This window comes from Macrotis lagotis, chromosome 1 (assembly GCF_037893015.1).
Source record: "Macrotis lagotis isolate mMagLag1 chromosome 1, bilby.v1.9.chrom.fasta, whole genome shotgun sequence".
Lineage (NCBI taxonomy): Eukaryota > Metazoa > Chordata > Mammalia > Peramelemorphia > Peramelidae > Macrotis > Macrotis lagotis.
In genome coordinates, this window is record NC_133658.1 from 676,014,433 (window position 1) to 676,036,893 (window position 22,461).

The 22,461-nt window shown below is 34.1% G+C and overlaps 1 long non-coding RNA gene across 1 annotated transcript; it reads left to right on the forward strand.

Annotated features, from left to right (window-relative positions):
- The first annotated feature begins 1,933 nt into the window (after positions 1-1,933).
- On the forward strand, positions 1,934-10,194 carry LOC141522907 (uncharacterized). Its single transcript, XR_012478248.1, has 3 exons — positions 1,934-2,021; positions 5,329-5,417; positions 9,489-10,194. It is a non-coding gene; the product is annotated as an uncharacterized LOC141522907 (long non-coding RNA).
- The last annotated feature ends 12,267 nt before the right edge of the window (positions 10,195-22,461 follow it).

The following is a 22,461-nucleotide window of genomic DNA, read 5'->3' on the forward strand; positions in this document are numbered from 1 at the left end:
TATAAAAGTCAAGCCACTTACATTCTTAGAGAAAGGGTGGTATGGTAATAGAGTAATAGTGGATGGAAGGTTGATCCCATTTTCAGGAAAATCTGAATTCAAGTCTAATTTCTAACACTTATTGCCTAAATGATCAAAAATAAGTCACAACCTCTAAACAGCACCTAGAAATGATATTAAGATTATAAACTGCTAACCAATTACTTATCTGCATAGATAGAGGGACCTCCCTCATACTGATGAAATAAGGGGACCACATATGAAGAGGGGAAATCTTATAAAATGACTAATGATTTAAAGATAATTTTAGCTGGTATTTTCTGTCAAAAAAATCACATTAGGTAGCATGGTAGATAATGATAATCCACATTACTTAACTTTTCATTTATAGTAATGAAAAATAAAAGATGTTTTTATTGTCTTTTGAAGTTCTTAATATAAAACCATAAAATATAGTTTTTGTAATGGAAATTCAAGATAAGACCCATTATTTTCTCTTTCTAAGGCACTTACAAATATTACAAGTCAAGAAAATTAAACAAAATGATAGTATTAGCTCAGTTGGAAATCTATTCACCTCATTAGATATCCTCACTAGAAATCTGAGTATAACTGAAAATTAAATTGACTTTGTATATTCTATAATATTCATAAGCTCAGGGTTACCTACAATTCAGAATTAATCCTTAAAGTATAATTGTAAACTCATTATCACAATCCTTGCCTTGTTGTTAATGTTATTTCATTCCTCTTTATCAGTCACAATAAGAATTAAAGGGGAATAATTTTTGATATTTTAAACAGTTGAATATTTTTAATTGTAATACCTATGGCCCCCAAATGCTTTGCATTTTCCTACTCAAGGGCACAAGATACCACATACACATTGACAGAATAAACCACCTAATAATCCAAAGGTCACGCTTTTGCCATAAACTGCTTTTTTTTTCAGCAGTTGTCCAAAGCAACATATTAGCAATTCCTTTAACAGCAAATATCAGGCTAGTCTTTTCTTCCCTGGGGTCTGGAGCACTGAAGACTGACAGAAGGCAACATACAGAAAACTGCTGCATTTTTTAATTTTGAAGCTGAAAATATTCCACCAAAGGAGTGTGCCAAGAATGCAAAAATAGAAACATCTGGGTTTGGTCAGAACAACTTTCTATTTTAAACCCAACTACAGAGATTTTTTAGACCATTGTCTGTGATGCTGTGGTCAGGTACTATGCCTATTTACCACAATCGACATTTGCTTTTAAGTATGGTCCTGTTTTTGCCTTTGAGATTAAACTTAATATTTTCATATACCATTGAACTACTTAACAGGCATTTTCAGGCAGTTGAATAATGATTATACCAAGAAATCTCAGGATAAGCTGTGCTACAGTGTAGGGAGGTACATCTATGGGAAGTCTATCTTATAAGGTTCTTCACATTCTTGCATGAAGTACCTAAATTCTAAAACTAGAAATGTTTGGACTCAGGTAAAACCTATTATCAGTCTAAAGGGGTAACCTACTTAGGACAAAGCCCACACAAGTTGTCAATGGACAGGATGAGATGGTAGCAGTTTTATATCCTGTACAGTTGTACAGGAAATATCAACACAGTGTCATGTTTCTGTTGTAAAGAATTTAGTAGAGGGCTTTCTTAATTTATTTCAGATAGTTTATAAAACTGAGAACCTATTGTGGTAAAATGAGCAATGAATTTGCAATCTGCTGATGTGAGATCAAATTCCAATTGTGCTTTGTTCCATAGTTTCAGTTGAGCACAACTCTTTGTGATTCTATTTGGGGTTTTCATGGCAAAGATGCTGGAGTGGTTCACCATTTCCTTCCACAACTCATTTAAACAGATGAGGAAACTGAAGCAAACATGGTTAAGTGACTTACATAACACAGCTAGCAAGTTTTTTTGAGGTCAGATTAGCACTCAAGAAGATGAGTCTTCCTCACTCCAGGTCCAGGACTCTATCTACTGAACAACTTAGTTGCTACTTGCTGCCTCCATATCCTCAGGTAAGTTACTTAACATTCTTGGGCCTCATTTTTCTCATCTGTAAGACCAGGAGCTTAGGGGCAGCTAGGTAGCACAGTGAATAGAGCACCATCCCTGGAGTCAGGAGTCCCTAAGTCCAAATCCAGCCTCAGACACTTAATAATTACCTAGCTGTGTGGCCTTGGGCAAGCCACTTAACCCTATTTACCTTGCAAAAACCTAAAAAAAAAGACAAGGAGCTTGAAAATATGGCTTCAAAGATTCTATGCAGTTCTAAGTATATGATCCTGCAATGGTCAGCCTTCTAGTAATGAACAATTCTATATTTACAAAAGAAATTAAAATGTCATCATCTGTGCTTAAAACCTTTCAAACTTGGTGGAATTTTCCAGAACTAGCATAACCTTTTTAAGAACAAGATCATGTCCATGCTACATCAGGTATCAGATTAGGACTTTAAGCCTTTAGTAAATGGTTTATTTTATTTACAAAAGAAATTTATGTACTAGATGTCTTAAGCACATATATCCAGTGGATAACAGTACCTAAGGAGAAATAGATTGCACTTCTATTTAATGCTGACAAACTAAGAGTACCATCAGCGAGCTGTAAGACATAATGGGAAAAATGCTTTCACTTTTACATGAAAAGATGAAAGCTCATTTCCCAACTCTGAAACTTGCTAATTATATGACCTGAACAAATCATTTCATCTCTCATGATCTCATTTATTTTACCTGTAAAATGAGGGGGTTGGTGAGATTATTTTTATGGTTCTCTCCTGTATAACATTCTGTGATTCTGTAGCCTAGTGGACATAACTACTGTGAATAATAGATATAAAGTACTTAGGTACTGATTGAGACTCAGAGATATTACTAAAAAGGTCTTAAAATAGCTGAAATAAACCAATTCCTAGAGTTTGATATCAGTGAATGTCTTAGAATGCCTGAATCAATATTTAGTCTAGCATAGAAATGGAGTTTTCAAGATGTATGTTTCTGCATGAAACCAAGATATGTATTTTGTGTTTCTGCATGAAACCATGATAACTGTCTTCTGTCTCCTAAGTCCTGGAGTAAAGGTCAAGAGATCTTTGACATAAAGTCAAAAAAAGAACTGGACATCTAGGTACATTTCTTCCTTATAACTGTCTTCCAGACCACCATATCCACATGTCATAACATTTGCTTTTAAGTATGGTCCTGTTTTGCCTTTGAAATTAAACTTAATATTTTCATATACCATTGAAGCACACCACATCCACATGTCTTTCACTGGTCCATCACCCAAACCAGACCCTCAGGCTCAATCCTTTCTATTTCTGGGGTCCCATTAATATGGTACTTCTCTCTTAAGGCCTGTCTCCTTCCACTACTACTATATACTCATTCTTGCCCCAAGATGAGTTCAATTGAGCTGGTGGATAGAAAATAGGGAAAGATACAGAGGACAATGGGCAGTGATAATATAAATACATTTACCTTAAATGCTTAAGATTAGGGTATATAGGTTCTCCTTCTCCTGGATATTTTTAATATGTGACCTAATAGTAATAACTAACTGTCCTTTATCCAATGCTAAGATTTATTCTGTGTTATCTTATTCTAGAGTGAGGACACAACTGATGATTGGTTTCTTAATGGTATTATATAGTATTCTAAACCAAGGCTTAAAAAATTTCTTAAATGCTATGTATAGAAGCAGTTAAAATATTTTAAAAAGACAAAGATTAAGGTAGAGACATTTTACATGTAAATATGAATAATGAGGCTATAGTTATAGATAATTTTTACTATGTCAATACATAAATATATGTATGTATGTATATATATATATATATATATAGTAATTGGAATGCAGTGGTTGCTTAATTCAAGTTAAGCATGTATAAAACACTTTATCAAGTACTAGAAACTGTGCTAATAAATTATATATGCTTCATAAATATTTGCTGATTGACTAATATCTCGTGAGCATATAAATATTTTTGACATCTTTATTAGAGGTTTTCATAGAAAGATTTTTTCCATTATATTTGAGTCCACAACCATAAAGTAGGAATAACTGTCTCATATTTGCAATGATATTCATTTATTCTCTATTAACATAGAACTTATTAGTATCATAGAAAACCCATGGTCTGAGTTTTTCAAGAAGTTCCAGATAAAATATAGATTTTTTACTATTTTCAGTCCCTTGATATATGATAAATAAATAAATGTGATTATAAATAGTAAGATAATTCAACTTCTCATTTCTCATAACAGTGTTTCCCCTTTGTAGACTGAGGTATGATATTTACTAATATTTTTAATAGTAAAGATAAAGAAATAGGCAAAAATTTTAGACATCTTTTTTCATTTACATATATGTGTATGCATGTATGCATACATACACATGTCTATTCCTAAGACAATTATTTTAACTAAAACTAAGTTAATTAAGAATATATTGGGGCAGCTAGGTGACATAGTGGATAAAGCACCGGCCCTGGAATCAGGAATACCTGGGTTCAAATCTGGTCTCAGACACTTAATAATTACCTAGCTGTGTGGCCTTGGGCAAGCCACTTAACCCCGTTTGCCTTACAAAAAAAACTAAAAAAAAAGAATATATACATATCTTTCCAGTTCATATTTGGTAACAATATATATTGGGCCCATCAATGTAGATTTTCTCTCATAGAGCATCATCGGAAATCTATCCATGCCTTCTTATACTGTATAACTTTTGTCTATAACCCTCAAAAAAGGAATTCCCATCATCTGAGATCTTTCAAATATGTTGACATGTATGGGTATGAAAGATGCTATGACATATTCATTGTCTGTCCTATTCTCTAGCTATATGAATAATTATATGGAAATATGAAAATAATATATGTAGATATAATTCTTTTAAATTCCATAAAGATCTATGAAGGATCTTCCATATTAAGAGAACTATCCTGGATAGCTAAGGGATAAAGCACCAGACCCAGAGTCAAGGAGATGAGTTCAAAACCAGCCACAGATATGTATGTGTTGATTGACCTTGGACAAATCATTTAACTTCTGTTTGCCTCCATTTCCTCAATTGTAAAATGAGGATAAAAAAAAGCACCTACTTCCCAGGGTTTGTGAGGATTAAGTATTTGTAAAGTATAATAACTGCCATAAATGGGTTACATAAATCCTTATTAACCCCTCCCTCCTACTACTGTACAAATCGCTAGGGACCACATAAAGTTCATCTAAGATATGGAACATTCATTTGTGAAAGTCACAAATAATGGGACATATAAAGCAACAAACTTTTTTATTTTTTGTTTGTTTCTTAAATTAGGTTGCATGCACTCAAACTGTGTGACCTTGGAGTAAGAAAGACGTGGGTTCACATCCTGCTTCGAACATGTCCTGACTGTGTGACACTAGGTAAATTATGTGACTTCTTAGTGCCCTAGGAGAGAGTGTCCTTAATAGGAGTTCTCCATAAGAAAGAAATTGCTATTCTAGTACAAAAATTGAAAATGTAACCTCATATGAAAAGGAAAATCTTCAGTACTATGTGAAATAATTCAGTAAGTATAAAGTTATGCTGTTTACCAAGATATTGAGGAAGCTAGATTAATCACTATAAGTTGACCCACACTAATGAAATCATGTATTTGCCAAAGGGGACATTATCTAAAAAGGTAGATTAGAATGAAAAGCTATAGCAAAATAGAAAGAGACACTAATGGACACCTGGTATCACAACTTCATTTTTTAAAGGTACATATTGAATAGTGAAAACAGCAATGAACTTAAAATGAGCAGAATCATGGAAAAGAGTTTCTAAATTTCTATTTTTAAATGTATTTATTTATTTTGAATTTTACATTTCCCCTCCTACTCTACCATCCCTTCCTGCACCCCACCCCCCACAGAAGGTAGTCTGTTAGTTTTTACATTGTTTCCATGGTATACATTAATCTAAGTTGAATGTGATGAGAGAAAAATCATATCCTTAAGGGGAAAAAATAAGTATAAGACATAGCAAAATTACATAATAAGATTTTTGTTTAATTCAAGGTAATAGTCTTTGGTCTTCATTCAAACTCCACAATTCTTTCTCTGGTATTGATATAGGTGTTATTCTCCATCACAGGATATCCCAAAATTGTGCCTGATTGTTGCACTGATGGAATGAGCAAGTCCTTCGACACTGATCATCACCCCCATGTTGCTATTAGAGTATACAATGTTCTTCTAGTTCTGCTCATTGCTCAGCATCAGTTCATGCAAATCCTTCCAGGCTTCCCTGAATTCCCATCCATCCTGGTTTCTAATAGAACAATAGTGTTCCATCACATACATGTACCACAGTTTTTTAAGTCATTCCCCACTTGATGAACATTCAATCAATTTCTAATTCTGTGCCACCACAGAGCTGCTATGAATAATTTTGTACAATTGATGTTCTCTTCAGGGTATAGACAGAGTAGTGGTATTGCTGGATCACAGGATAGCACATTTGTGTTGCCCTTTGGGCATAATTCCTAATTGCTCTCCAGAAAGGTTGGTGAGTTCACAGCTCCACCAAAAATGTATTAGTGTCCCAGATTTCCCATATACCTTCCAACATTGATCATTGTCCTTTCTGGTCATATTGGCCAATCTGAGAGGTGTGAGGCACTACCTCAGAGATGCTTTAATTTGCATTTCTCAAAAAAGTAGTGATATAGAGCAATTTTTCATATGACTATGGATTGCTTTGATTTCCTCATCTGTAAATTGCTTTTGCATATCCTTTGACCATATGTCAATTGGGGAATGGCTTGGTTTTTTTTTTTAAATTTGACTCAGTTCTCTGTGTATTTTAGAAACAATACCTTTGTCAGAAATACTACTTGTAAAAATTGTTTCCCAATCTACTACATTTCTTTTGATCTTGGTTACAGTTGTTTTAATTGTGCAAAAGCTTTTTAATTTAATGTAATGAAAATTATCTAGTTTGTTTTTAATGGTGTTCTCCATTATTTCCTTAGTCATAAACTGCTTCCCTTTCCATAGAACTGACAGGTAAACTATTCCTTGATCTCTTAGCTTGCTTATAATATTTTTTATGTCCAAATCCTGTATCCACTTTGATCTTATCTTGGTATAGGGTGTGAGGTGTTGATCAATCCAAGTTTGTGCCATACTAACTTCCAATTTTCCCAACAGGTTTTATCAAAGAGAGAGTTTTTATCCCAATAGCTGGACTCTTTGGGTTTGTCAAACAGCAGATTACTATAATCATTTCCTGTTAGTGCACCTAGTCTATTCCACTGATCTACCACTCTGTTTCTTAGTCAATACCAGACAGCTTGATGACTGATGCTTTAAAATATAATTTTAGATCTGGTTGGGCTAAGTCACCTTCTTTTGCACTTTTTTTCATTAAATCCCTAGAACTTCTCAACTTTTTACTTCTCCCTATGAATTTACTTGCAATTTCAGAATTTCTTTAAACTTAAAATGGTGATTACTACTAATATGGTCCTGGACAAGTCACTTAATTCTATGTGCCTCAGTTCCTCATCTGTAAAATAAACTAGAGAAGGAAATAGCAAGTCATATCAATATCTTTGCCAGAATAAAACTCAAATAAGAGTCAGATTTGACTTAAATGACTCAATAGTAGCAACAATGAGAAACAGATTATACTGTTATAATCAAATAAAGCTTAGAACACAATCTGGTCCCAAGATTTAAAATATTATGATTATGTTGCTATCTTAGTTGGACAAAAATGATAAGCAATTCTTAGAGAATGCTTTAATTAGGATTGTATAGGAATTCTCTGGATAGCTTGAATTAGTAATACCCTTTGAGGGGAAGGGTCCAGTGACTGGGTCAAATATAGGGGGCTAACCAAGAGAACAATGTACACATTAACAACTACATTATGAGATGATCCACCTTAATGGAAGCAAATCCTCTCAGTAGTTCAGAGAACTAGGACAACCTTATTAGACTGGCTATAGACAATGCTACCCCCATCCAGAAAAAGCAAAACAGAATCTGATGAACACTTTATAAAAAATTATCTCTTAGGTATCTCTTTCCCTTAATCCTAATTCCTCCTACCAAAAACAACTAATCTGTAAGCATGTTTATCAAAAATATGTATGTACAATGTTAATCTGTTTGCCACTGAAAGGAGAGAGTGGAAAGAAATTTTGCAACTTTAAAATATACATATGCATGTGGATGAATGTTGAAAAACTTCCATAAAATATATTTGGAAAAATAAAATATCATTAAAAAGTGGGAAAAAAACAAATAAAAAAGACTAAGGTGAAAGCAAGGAGATTTAGTAACATTCTCAGAAATCTGCTTTTGCTGCTAGCAAATTCAGATTCCTGGAGTATGTATTTGTTTTTTATGATCTTTCAGATTCCCTTAGAGTACACAACCAATCAAAGTAAAACATTTCATATAAGAAGGAGGTCTAAAGAAACAAGGAATTCATCAAGGGAAGAAAGGGAACAATTTGGACTACAAATGGAAGAATTTATTATCAGAATAAGAAAACATTCCCTATTTAAGTCTAGAGAATAGAATAAGAGATCAAATACTTTTATAATTGTGAAAGCTAGCTTTTAAGAGCTAACTGCAGAAACAGGAAGTAATTGATATAATATCAGTAGTAAATGGGATCACTTGCTTTAGGTTATTACAAAAAGGTTGGGGCTTTTGAATATTAGTCTACAAAGTATTTGGGCAATTTGTACAATGTTAGTTCACCAAGACATGAAGAAAATATTTGTTGTTTCTTTATGGCACTGTGAGAATATTTTTTTCTAGATCTTCAATGCCATGGTTGGTTTTTGTCCTTCATTATCAAGGACAAATTACAGTGCTTCTGATTGAGGATGATCAGACCAATACAAGCCAGGAATGCTCTACCACAGGTTGGGCACAAAAAGTCCATGTGAACATCTGGGGTGGGTCCTCTAAACTTAGGGATGTCATGCTTCTTTTGTGCTGCTTCAAGTCTGCCTTCCTCATGGAGCACAACACCCCAGATGATGAGGGCACACCTTTCTGGGTGGTTCTGTACAATCAGTTCTAAAGTCCTTTAACCTAAACTTCAGGGGGTCTCAGTATCACTTCCTCTGACTCCCTTGTGAGCATTTGCCCTGTGTGAGTTCTCCCTAAAATAGATTTTTTGGCAAGTATAATTCTGGCATTCTAACAACGTGTCCAGCTCATTGTGGTGGCATTCTCTGTAGTAATGTTGGAATGCTGGGAAGTTTAGCTCGAGACAGGACCTCAGTGTCTGGTATCTCCTCTTTCCAGGTGATCTTCAGAATCTTCCTAAGACAATTTAAATGGAAGGGATTCAGTTTCCTGGCATGGCACTAGTAGATGGTCCAGGTTTCACAGGCATGTAGCAATGACGTCAGCACAAAAGCTGTATAGACCTTCAGTCTGGTAGTCCGTCTAATACCTCTTCTCTCCCACAATTTCTTTCAGAGCCTTCCAAATACCAGTTCTGACAATTCATGTATCAACCTCATTGTCAATATGTACTTTCCTGGAAAGGACACTGCCAACATAGGTGAACTTGTCAACAGTACTCAAAACTTCTTTAGGTACTATAACTGATGGTTCCACATATGGGTAGTATGGTGCTGGCTGATGGAGCATCTGCATTTTCTTGGCATTAATTGTTAGACCAAAATTACCACAAGCAGCAGAGAACGGATCCATACTTGTTGCATCTCAGCTTCAGAGGCTGAATGGATGACACAGTCATCTACAAATAGAAGATCATGCAATAATACACCATTTACTTTGGTCTTAGCTTGTAGCCTTTTCACATTGAAGTATGTGCCATCAGTGCAGTAGCTGACCTTGAGGCGATGTTCATCCTCAGTGAAGGCATTTGACAACATGGCTGAAAACATCATGCTAAAAAGTATGGGTGTAAGGGCACAGCCTTGCTTCACTCCATTGGTGACTGGGAAATCTCAAGAGCATCATCCGCTATCCAGGAGCAAGGCATGAAATTAACCTACAATACTGATGAACTTCTCCAGGCATAATGAAAGAATGAAGAGGGAGAAAGGAAGGTCTGGGGAGGTAGCCAGACCATGGACTATACTCTCTTTTCATCCAGTCTTCCCTAAGATGTAAATAAGCAAAAGTAACAAAATAATAATAAAAATAATTATGAGAATAACCACAACATATATGTTTGTGTGTTTGTGTGTATGTGTATACATATCTTCAAGACCAGACTTAGAAGATTTCAACTAAAAAAGAAATGCCCCACCCTAAAAATTCTCATCTCCATGCTATTATATGGAGTTCCTATAGTAGGATTTAAAGGTTTTCAATTCACAATTAAATTGAATATTATAAAAGATTCAAAAGATAAAGATGTTTGGGAGAATCAACACATTGTCTAAATAAGCTTTGGTAAAGGGGTAAAATATTATTATCAGAGGTTTTCTCATTTGCCTGGGGCCGACTTTATGCTCATTTAAAAGGAAAAAGGAAATTATATGGAAAAGATACCTATAAGACCACACAAGGAACTATGCCATGCATAAATATATTATATTTTTAAATCTCTGATATGTCAAAATGTACTCCTCACCCTCACATCCACAGTCAGTCAGAAAGTGAAGACATTAATTCCTATAGTAAGCCAAGTACAATTGTATAGGATTTTAAATAAATATTTAACAAAAAGTTACCATATAGTTTTCCTTTATAGGTTTCCATTTATAGTTTTAATTTTTAAGACATTTACTCTCAATTTTTTCCAGCAATTAGATAAATTGGCAATAGAAGGTGTCATGGTCTTAAAATGCAGCTTAAGTTAGAATTCTTTTTAGCTGTGTTTCATCTTAAAATAATCCATTTTCCAGTCTAATATATCAAACCTTACTAATTTAAGTAAACTTGACCCTTCCAGTTATATATAGCATTATAAAAAGTTACTGTTAGAAAGATTAGAGATGTCATAAGAGATTGTATCTTCATTGGCTTCAATACTGCCATTTCTTTTTTGCAAGCAAGTCATGTAAGGAAATGAAGTCTTGCATTTAGCCAATACCTTAAACTTTAGCTAATGTAATTAACTATTTAGTGACAGAAACATTTCTGAAGGGTTTTTTAAATTTTTTTTCTTATGATGAGAATTTCAGTGACTAGCTTTAGCCCTAGTGTTAAGGGTAAGTTTGAAATTTCCAGTTAGAGCCCCTAGTATTTGCTTGTAGATCTTCCCTTTCTGCTATGTTTTCAATGATGCATGAATTTTTTTATTCTTCTTCTGTTCTCTGTTAAATTCCATTGTTCTAGGGCAGCTAGGTGGCACAGTGGGTAGAGCACTGGCCCTGGAGTCAGGGGGACCTGAGTTCAAATCCATTCTCAGGCACTGAATAATTACCTAGCTGTGTGACCTTAGGCAAGTCATTTAACCCCACTGCCTTGCAAAAACAAAAAACAAAACTAAAAAAATAAATTCCATTGTTCTCAGGGTACTAAAATTTATATTGGTTTTCTAAAAATGATGCTCATGGCCTACTGGTTTCTGTATATAATGAGCCGATATTCAATATATAATAAGCCAGCTGTTAAAATTGTAATATGTCTCTGTGCATTGATAAATATTATTGGCAACAGATCAGTGAATCCTAAGATAAATTTGTGACAGAAATCATCAGTCTAATTTCCTCATTTATCAAATGAAGAAATTTAAACATAATAAGAAGATGACTGTGTCTGATTATAATGATAACAACAGAACTAGAATTAAAACCAAATTATTCATATTTCTGGATTTTTAATCATTCCATTGTATGATAACATATAAAAAATCTTTCAAAGATAAGAAAAACATTTAAAGATCAAATAGTAGCTTTTTTGTTTCTTTCCCTCCTCTTTAACCAACCACCATTTTCCTAATCCTGCTCAATCTTGAATTTGATTAAAGCTTTCTAATTTACCCTGAATCCTCTTCAAGAAAAGTCCTTTACTTCTAGCTGCTGATACCCTCAGATTATGATATTGTTCCTGGGACTGTCCTTCAAAGTCCTGTTTCTTAAAGAAAATTCTCTTCTTTCAGCCTTTCCATATGTGTATAGTATGTGTGTGAGTATATGTGTGTGACTGATACACAGAGAGAATTTGTTGAAGATTCAATTAAGAAATAGACACCTAGCAATATGATTCTGTGGAAAGGATAAAACACCCAATATGTGTTTTTCCCCCAGTTAGAAAGAGGTAGTCTTCCAAACTTCCATTTTAAAAGTCATCGCAATCCTAATTGGTATTTCTAAAGAACTACAGTGCAAGTACTGAAATTAAATATATTTCCCCTTATTAAATCTTCTAATTGAGAACATTTTTCTCTTTTTTCTCTTTATTTTTGCATGAGTTTCTCATAATTGATTTATGAAAGCTATTTCTACTAGAATAACATATGTTAATCAAATTTTTAAATGACCAAGACAAAATTAATAGAGAACTTCATGATATTCCTTGAAAATTTTCAGACACTTCTTTCTATAAATTCTAGCCACTTCTTTCTACTCATAATGTGTGAATCCTACTGGTTGTGACAAAAATCTTTGGTGCTTAATTACATAGAAGATAGATTGTATGTATTGCTTGTAAAACCTGCTTTAAAAGGCTATAGAATATTATTTACCTTGAATAACATGATATACATTTCAATAGAAGAAAGGTCCTCTGGAAGTTTAGTTCTGATGCTTGCAATATTCTTGAGCTTAAGATGTAAAGAGCTTTTAGACAAATCTCAAGAGATATCTTTTCCAGAAACAAATTTTTGAATCTTTATCCAAATTGAAACTGGATTTGAAAACCTATTGCTGTTCATCTACTTCAGTTCATAGTATCTTTGATGGCCCTGTCACTGGACTGAAGAATTGAGATAATGCCCCTGGGACTCCTGCCATTCAGTCTGGCTATTAACAATATTCCTTATAACACTGTCATTCAGCTGTGCTATTTACAATGCTCTTGAGACTACTATCATTTGGCTGTATTTTTTGCAGTGTTATTGATACCATTTTTCTGACCCCTGATTCTCACAATACCCTTGATGACACTGTTGTTTTGCCACAGAGATAACAAGGTGACAGAACCATTACTTGTCCACTTTCCAACTCTTGCTTACATCTTTGTTGCCAAAATTTGATCAGTCATGCTAAGACTATCACTGAGCTGTCCTTAAAATTCCACACTGAGTTAAGACTTTGAAAAACCATTTTTTTGTCTTAAGGAAGGAGAATAGTTTTTATCCTCATTAAAAACTAGCCTTCCGTTTACTATCAACTTTTTTCTTCCCTAGTATTTCCATTCTTCATTATATAGAATGACAGGACTGGAAAGAATCTGCATATGTCACCCTAGTCCAATATTGTTTCCAATAAAGACACCACAATTATTCTGGAAAAAATGGTCGCTAATTTTAAAGCTCTCCAGGGAAGAACAGTCTCTTTTGTTAACTTATTCCAACAATACAATTGTCTGAAGGGCTATTCAAATCCAGAGAAAATCAGTTTATCAAGGGTTAATATCCAGGACAAGAAAGATCACAGTCCCTCTATAAGAAGGATAGACCTGGGGGCAGCTAGGTGGTGCAGTGAATAAAGCACTGGCCCTGGAGTCAGGAGTACCTGGGTTCAAATCAGGTCTCAGACACTTAATAATTACCTACCTGTGTGGCCTTGGGCAAGCCACTTAACCCCATTTGCCTTACAAAAAAACAAAGAAACAAAAATAAAACAAATAAAGGGGCAGCTAGGTGGCACAGTGGATAAAGCACTGGCCCTGGAATCAGGAGTACCTAGCTGTGTGGCCTTGGGCAAGCCACTTAAATCCATTTGCCTTACAACAAAAAAAAAAAACCTAAAAAAAAGATAACTCATGGGGCAGCTAGGTGGCACATTGGATAGAGTACAAGCCCTGGAGTCAGGAGTACTTGAGTTCAAATATGACCTCAAACACTTAATAATTGCCTAACTGTGGGACCTTGGGAAAGTAATTTAACCCCATGGCCTTAAATAAATAAAATTTATAGAAAAAAGGTAACTCAGAATTTCAGTTAGTGCCCTTCCTTATACTTCTCCAAAAACATAGCCAAAGATATGTGGTTTAGAGGTGAATTCTTCTTCCTAACTATTTTTTTCATTCTGCCCTCTGCTCTTCTCTGGACACACCTCTAACATTTTCTTGTTCACTATGATATCCTCAGCCTGCCCTTGGAATATAAGTCCAGCCTCACCCTCAAAGTTTCATCATAATAAGAAAAATTCTTTCAGCATTAGAAATAGGATCTCTCCAGAATAATGATAATGTCATTCATCTTTCTTTTTTTGCCTCTTGTCCCAATATTTGGGTACTGGTTGTTGCTATATCATTTCCTAGTTTTTCAATTCTTTATGTATCAGTTCATCTTTTATGAATGGGACTAACTGGAATCAAGGAACCCACTACCCTTCAGGAATGACATTCATATTACGCAGTTGAGTCCATATTACTCATTATTACTGCACCAATTGCTTCTATGCTCTTAATTTCCTAAAATATTTATTCTGTTTCTTCTCTTTCTTAACTGTTTGATGACCCAGTTTAACTATCTACTACCCTGAACTTTCTAAACCCATATTACCCCCCATTCTTATCATTGATCATGCCTTGCCAAAACATAAACTTGAATTATTCCTACCATGTATCAGTTTTACTACTCTCCATATACAGTGAAGGACTAAGCTGGAGAAAATAACAAAACTCATGGTTACTGGGTCAACAACAAAATTTTATTCCTCTTATCTCAACTTGGCTCTAATTAAAACAAAGCAATTCTCTCACATTTCCCTAATCAATTTATTTTCCCACTCAAATACAGTAGCCATTCCAAACATTTCCATTTCTTCTCAAGCTTCCATGGCACCCCCCCAGCAAGTCCCCTCAGCTGATACCTTGCTTCACACTTCACTGAAAAAAATGAGATATTCATCAAGAGCTCCCTCTTCTCTCATCATTTTATTCAGTTGTCTTTCTCCCAATCTCTCATGTTTTAAATGTAACTTATCCTTGCCAAGAAAAATTCCTCAATATTTATACCTAATCCCATTCCTTCTTGTCTTCTCCAGCAGTATAGCTATCTGTGATTCTCATTCAACAATCTTCAATCTCCCCCTCTCTATTAATTGATTCCCTGGTGCCTACATACAAATCAATTCTCAAAAAAGCTCTTTGTCTATTCATCTCTATTAGGTGAATGGTCCTATATCTTTCCTCCCTTTTGTGGTTAAACTTCTTAAGAAAGTCACATACACTTGCTGTCTCCACTTCCTCTCCTGTCACAGCTTCTAAACCTAATTCAATCTGACATCATCATTCAAAACTATCTCCCTAAAGTTATTTTTTAATTTACAAATTTAATGATATTCATAAGAAAGTGATCAACAGTGCTAAAGACTGAAGAGAAATCAAAAAGTAGATGATATTTTTTGCTTAAGTCAAGCTTAACACTGACATAAATGGAATTACATTATATGGATATCTATATCCCTTTTATAGAGGTGGAAAGTGGGGGGGGGAAGTTTCAGAAAAATAAAATGGTTTGACACAATTAGCAAAACATCAGAGAAAATATTCTAGCCAGATCATTTCTTGATTCCAAGTCCAGTGTTCTAGGTCAACCATGTAAATGTACTTTGCAAAGTATGAGTAGAGATGCAACAAAAGTCACAGATATATTGGAGACATAATAGACTGAGTAGATGAAGAGAATGAAGAGATGGGAGGAGTCAAAGATCATTCATAGGTTTAGAGCCTAATGACTCAGACTTTTCATAACTTCTTATATTTAGTGCCCTTCCCCAATTACTATGATCCATCCTTCCATCTGAAACTACCCAATTCATCATATGTTTGTGATTATGTATATGTTCAGATACATATATCTTGATTATGAGAGTTGTTTATATTTTGCCTCCCCCATGATAAGAGCAAAGACTGTTTCTTTTTCTCTCTCTCTTTTTTTTTTCATTATCAGCACTTACAACTAGAGATTAATCATTTAGCATTAGCCTTTATAGGATGCCAACCCTTTACCAGGTACTGTGCTAACAGGTACATTTCTTTTTTTAATTAATTAATTTTCATCCATATGCAGAGTCAGATTAACATTGTACATACATATTTTTTATAAACATGTTTACCTATTAGTCATTTTCAGTATGACAAATAAGGATTAAGGAAAAGAGATATATAAGAGATAATTTTTATAAAGGGTTCATCAGATTAAGAGGGGTTGGTTTTCTTTTTTTTTGGTTTTGTTCTGTTTTTTCTTCCTCTGGATGGGGAAAACAAGGTCCATAGTTGGTCTAATAGGGTTGTCCTAGTTCTCTGAACTGCTGAGAGAAGCTGCTTCCATTAAGGTTGATCATCTCACAATGTCGTTTTTAATGTATACATTGTTCTCTTAGTTCTGCTCCCTTCACTCAGAATCAGATCCTGTAAGTCATTCCCTGCTTCTCTAGAGTCCACCCATTTATGATTTCTTACTTAACAATAATGTTCCATAGTATTCATGTATCATAACTTGTTAAGCCATTCCTCAATTGATGAACATCCCCTCAATTTCCAATTCTTTGCCCCTACAAAAAGAGCTGCTATAAATATTTTGGAACATGTAGCACAGTTCCCATTTTTTTTTATTTCTCCTGGATATAGACCTAGAATTGGAATTGCCAAGTCAAAGGGAATGAAAAGTTTTATTACTCTTTGGGCATAGTTCCATTTTGAACTTCAGAATGGTTGGATCCATTCACAACTCCACCAGCAATGCATCAATAGTCCAATCCTCCCACAACCTCTCCAATATTGATCATTTTCCCTTTTTCTTTTCTTGGCCAATCTGATAGATGTGAAGTGATACCTCATTGTTGTTTTAATTTGCATTTCTCTAATCAATAATGATTTGGAGCACTGTTCACATGATCATATATAACTTTAATTTCTTCATTTGAAAACAGTCTATTCATATCCTTTGAACATTTATCAATTGGGGAATGATTTGTAACCTTATAAATTTGATGCAATTCTCTCTATATTTTATAAATGAGACTTTTATCAGAACTCCTAGTTGTGAAGATTTCCCAGTTTTCTGCTTTCCTTCTAATTTTGGAAGCATTGATTTTATTAATGCAAAAACTTTTAAATTTTTTATAGACAAATCATTCATTTTGCAGCTTATAATGTATTCTAATTCTTGTTTAGTCATAAATTTATCCCCTTTACATGGATTTGATAAAGTACTTCTTGATGTTGCCCTAGATGTCTAAATCCTGGACCCATTTTGATCTCATTTTGGTATAGGATATGAGATGTGGATCTATGCCTAGTTTTTGCCAAATTATTTTCCAGTTTTCCCAACAATGTTTGTCAAATAGTGAGTACTTATTCCAGAAGCTGATGTCTTTGGGTTTGTCAAATGTAAGATTGCTGTAGTCATTTACTATGGTTTCTTTTGAACCTATCCTAATCCACTGATCCATTAATCTATTTCTTAACCAGTACCAGGTAGTTTTGATGACTGCCACTTTACAGTAGAGTTTTAGATCTTGTAGTCTTAGGCCAACTTCCTTTACATTTTTTCATCATTTCCTTTGCTATTCTTGACTTTCTGTTGCTTCAGAATAGGTCCATTCCTTAACTACAACATTCCATCTTCTAATCCAATGCCTTTATAATAATTGTCCCCCATACCTAGAACACTCTGAGCCCTCACTTTTTTTTTTCTCCTCACTTCCCCGGCTTTCCTCAATACTCAGCTCAATGAGCCCCTTCCTCAAGAGTTGTTTTCTGTTACCTCAAGCAACCAGCTTCTTCCCTTACCTTTTATATACTCTTTTACAGTCACTTATTTATACCGACTGAGAACTCCTTAAGACCTGGGACAGTGCTTTTATCTTTCTTTATGTTCCTAGCAATTGACATAGTGTCTGGCTCATAGTAATTATTCAAACAAATTCTTGTTGACTTATTGACTGATAGTATCAACAAAAATAGGGAAATTGATAAGGAAGTCATATTTCAGTGTGAAACTGTTGTGGTCAGATTTGCACATCCTAATTTGAGGTCGTGGTGTAACAACTGGGGAAAGATTCATAACTGAAGCTTATGGAGGATATTGAGGCTTGGAATATAGATTTGGGAAGCAACAAGAAAGAGGTGATCATTGAAACCAGAGAAGTGAATTAGACTCTGGACAGTGTAGAAGGACAACTACATTTAAGATCAAGATGAGAAAGTTTCTCCTTGAAACAAAGGTCTACTTTTTTTTCCAACTCTTCTTTAATTCTGACATTGGAAATTACAGGTAAAGAAATTCTCACAAGTTTAGACTAACAATTGTTCTGTGGTTGCTAGTTGGAGAAAATTAACTATCTGGGATATTGAGAGAATGTGAGACCTTTATTTTTAAGATCAATATTATTCCAGAGATGCAAAATAATTGTAAGTCACCCAAAGAGCAAGGCAGAAATATGTGAAATGCATTACTAGGCTATCACATGGTATCATATCAAGCAAGAGAGATTCAGGAAGATTAAATAAAGCATTAATCACAAAGAGTGAGTGAATCATGTAGCAAGAGCAGTGGATAACTGATAGATAGCTCATGTAAGTCAATGACATTCACATAATAACAAGAAACCTAGAGGATGTTTTTTGTTGGACCCTCCTTGGAGGATTATAAGAAAATGCAGATAAAGTTGTACATGTTGAAAAAGAGGTGGATGTTTTGCAATTTGCATGAAGGGAGTACCATAATTGATGAGATCACATGTCCTTTAAAATAGCTAAGAATAAAACTATACAATTAAAACAGTAACTAAATTTTTTGGTAAATCAAGAAAATAAAAAGCATTAAAAAACTGAGAAGCATGTATGTTTGAAAATATTCAGTGAAGATTCAAATTATATGGCTATTAGTGCTTAACTAGGGATAATTATTTGCCAAAATCTATTGAGGCAAATTAAAATGCATAATTTTAAAAAATAAATATTTGTTCTAGAGGGGAAAAACTCACAGCAATAACTTAAAGTATCCTTTTTCAATGAACATTAATTAATCTCCATAAAATTATTTGAACTATTTGCAGTTGTGAAACATCATAATGCTTCCTTTGTTGTTGCTAAATAATTGCTTATCCTGGAGGACATCTTTGAGTTTTGTCCTTTAAAGTCACTTCATTTAAGAGTTATTCTGGTGGGCAGGAAGCTAGGTGGCTAGGTGGCACTGGAGTCAGGAGGACCTGAGTTCAAATTTAGCTTCAGACACTTAACAATTGCCAAGCTGTGTGGCCATGGGCAAGCCACTTAACCACATTGCCTTGCAAAAATAACTTAAAAAAAGAGCTATTCTGCAGGTAGCTCATTGTTTTTGTCATATTATCTTTCAAAGCTGAATTTTACTCAGTCCTTGATGCATCATGATCTTAAATTTCTCATTATTTTTCTGTGTTTTTTTCTGTGAAGTTCATATAAATACTATATATTTTTACATAAATATATAAACTATATTCTCGATCTATCAACAAGAAGTTATTAAGTATCTATTACGTGTTAAGCACTGTTATAAATGATGGGAATACGGGGCGGCCAGGTGGCACAGTGGATAAAGCACTGGCCCTGGAGTCAGGAGTACCTGGGTTCAAATCCAGTCTCAGACACTTAATAATTACCTAGCTGTGTGGCCTTGGGCAAGCCACTTAACCCCATTTACCTTGCAAAAAAAAATAAATTAATAAATAAAAATAAATAATGGGAATACAAAGACAAAAAAATCATTGCCCTCAAAGAACTTATAGCATACTGGATGAATGGTGAGAAACCAAACTAGAAACATATATAAGCAATATGTATGATAATTTAAGGAGGCACAAAGCACTAATCACTAGGAAGATCAAGAAAGGTTTATTATAGGAAGGGGCACATTACTGAGTTTAACAAGATATTTGCGAATTAAACTGATGAGTGGCATACCTAAAAGGGGAAAATAGCCAACCTATTCATGTAGACATAAAGTTCAAGGAATATAAAGAATATCAGTCTGCACTTTGGAATTAGTAAAGAACAATGAGCATTAATCCTGGAAAGATCAGCTAGAGTCATATTGTGAAGGGTTTACTACTAAATAATACACCTGCTAAACAGCCTATATAATTTTAAAGATATGAAATATGTAAGGCATATATACAAGATAATTTTATCCTGTACCTCACATCACATCAAATTTACTATGGCTACCTAATAGAAAGTCTCACCTATTTTTGTGTTGAACAAGTATCAATTATTTCCATTGCTGAACCATGCTGACCCAAATTAATTCTTGCCACCAGAAATTCTTAAGTTTCTGGCATGAACCATCAGCAATTATTTTATTGATATTGCACTGAGCTCAGTTCACTGACAGAAGTGCTATAAAAAGTTGTCATTGTCTGGGGACTGTTATTCCCCAAAGGTGTTCCTTTGAAAATCTTTTTATGTATATCAAGCTACAATAAGAAAAAGGACTGGAGAAGGTTTGCTGTATAGGACAACCTTTCCACTGAGCCAGAATGAAAACATTTGGAGTCAGAAGACTTTAGTTCAAAAATCCATCTTTTGAGGATTTCAACCAGTCATTTAAACTGTGTGATCTTCAGTGTTCTCATTTATGATTCAATTCTATAAACATTTATTAAGTGCCTAATTTGTGCCAGGAACTGTAAAAGGAAATCTTAGTCATACTAGATGAACTGTGGGTTATATAGAGTACTGAGGGAGGATTGGCATTGTGGTATGAGATTTACTGAGACCTTTTCACTGATATCACCTTAATGCAAGCCCTCATCTCAGATCTATACTATTGTGAAAGTCTTATTGGTATTCTCCTTGCCATAAGTCTTCACCCATTCTAGTCCATTCTCCTCTAAATTGCTGAAGTGATTTTTTATGAAGTGCAAGCCTAATCACATCTCGCCTTTTCTTAAAAAAAAAACAAAAAACCTCTAGTGTTTCCCAGTCACTTCCAGGATCAAATATATTCTCTGGTGTTCAGAAACCTTCATAACTGGAACCCTACTTCCTCATCTTGCCAGGCTTCTTATACTCCACATATTTTACAGGTTAATAACAATGACCTCCTCTCTGTTCCTCAGACAAGACATTTCATCTTCATTCACTAGCTGTCCCCTATTCACAGAATGTCATCCCTCCCCATTTCTACCTTCTCACTTCAAGGCCTAGCTAAAATTCCACTTTTCAAAGGAAGCTTTTTTCTGATTCTTCCTTGATCATAATTCCTTCTGTGTTGATTATTTCAAATTTACTCCATATATAATTTGTTTGTACATAGGTGTTTTCATGTTCCCCATTAAACTGTCAGCTACTTAAGAGCAAGGACTTTTTAAATTTTTTTTTCTGTCCCATAAACTTTACACAATGCCTGGACATTAGCAGGCACTTAATAAATGTTTCTTATTGCCCAGATGGCTGACTTCTTTAGGCCTATCAGTATAACAGCTGGATGAAGGATTGCTTGAAAGAGGGAAAAACTGGAGGATAAGAGACTGATTAGGAAGCTAATGTAATAGTCCATGTGAAAGGCAATGTAGGTCTGAAATAGGGTGGTGTCTCTGTGAGTAGAGAGATGTGCACAGATGTGGGATATGTTGTGAAAGCCAAATTGATAAGACTAAGCAATTGACAAATCAACAATTAACTAGATATTAGGGTTGAGGGAAAGTAAAAGTGTGAAAATGTTCTAAGGCTGTAAACTTCAGATTGGAAAAATATCGGTACCTTCAACCAAAACAGGAAAGTTAAGACATTAGGAAATTTGGAGAAAAGATAGTTCTGTTTTATACTTAGAAACTTCTCTCAGGAATGTATTTATGGATACCCAAAATTCCAATAGGCTTCAAATATTTTATTAACAAAAGTTATCAGCAAAAAAATTATTTGAGAACTTATGTATAAATTTATTATAAATTGAGATATATTATCTAATTTATGCATATATATGATATGTATATATACATACATACATAAGTATTCACATTTAAGTATACAAGTATATTTATGTATCTATATATTTGTTTACAAGTGTTATATAAATATTTATTTATTAGTATAGATACAAGTAAATAAAATTATTTATAAATATATTTACTCATTCATAAGTGATTTATATTTATATCACATATATTACATATGTTAATTTATAAGTGATATTTCTATTAGTACTATACCAATAGTTGTGTAAAATACACAACAGGAAATACATTTCAAAAGCAAACAGTTGACGATGAAAGCAAATATGATTTTAGAGTCAAGAAAGAGTCACAGAGTTCATTGGGCAGGGATTTAACAAGGTCAAAGATGAAATTTGAGAAAAAATGGAGGCAGCTAGGTG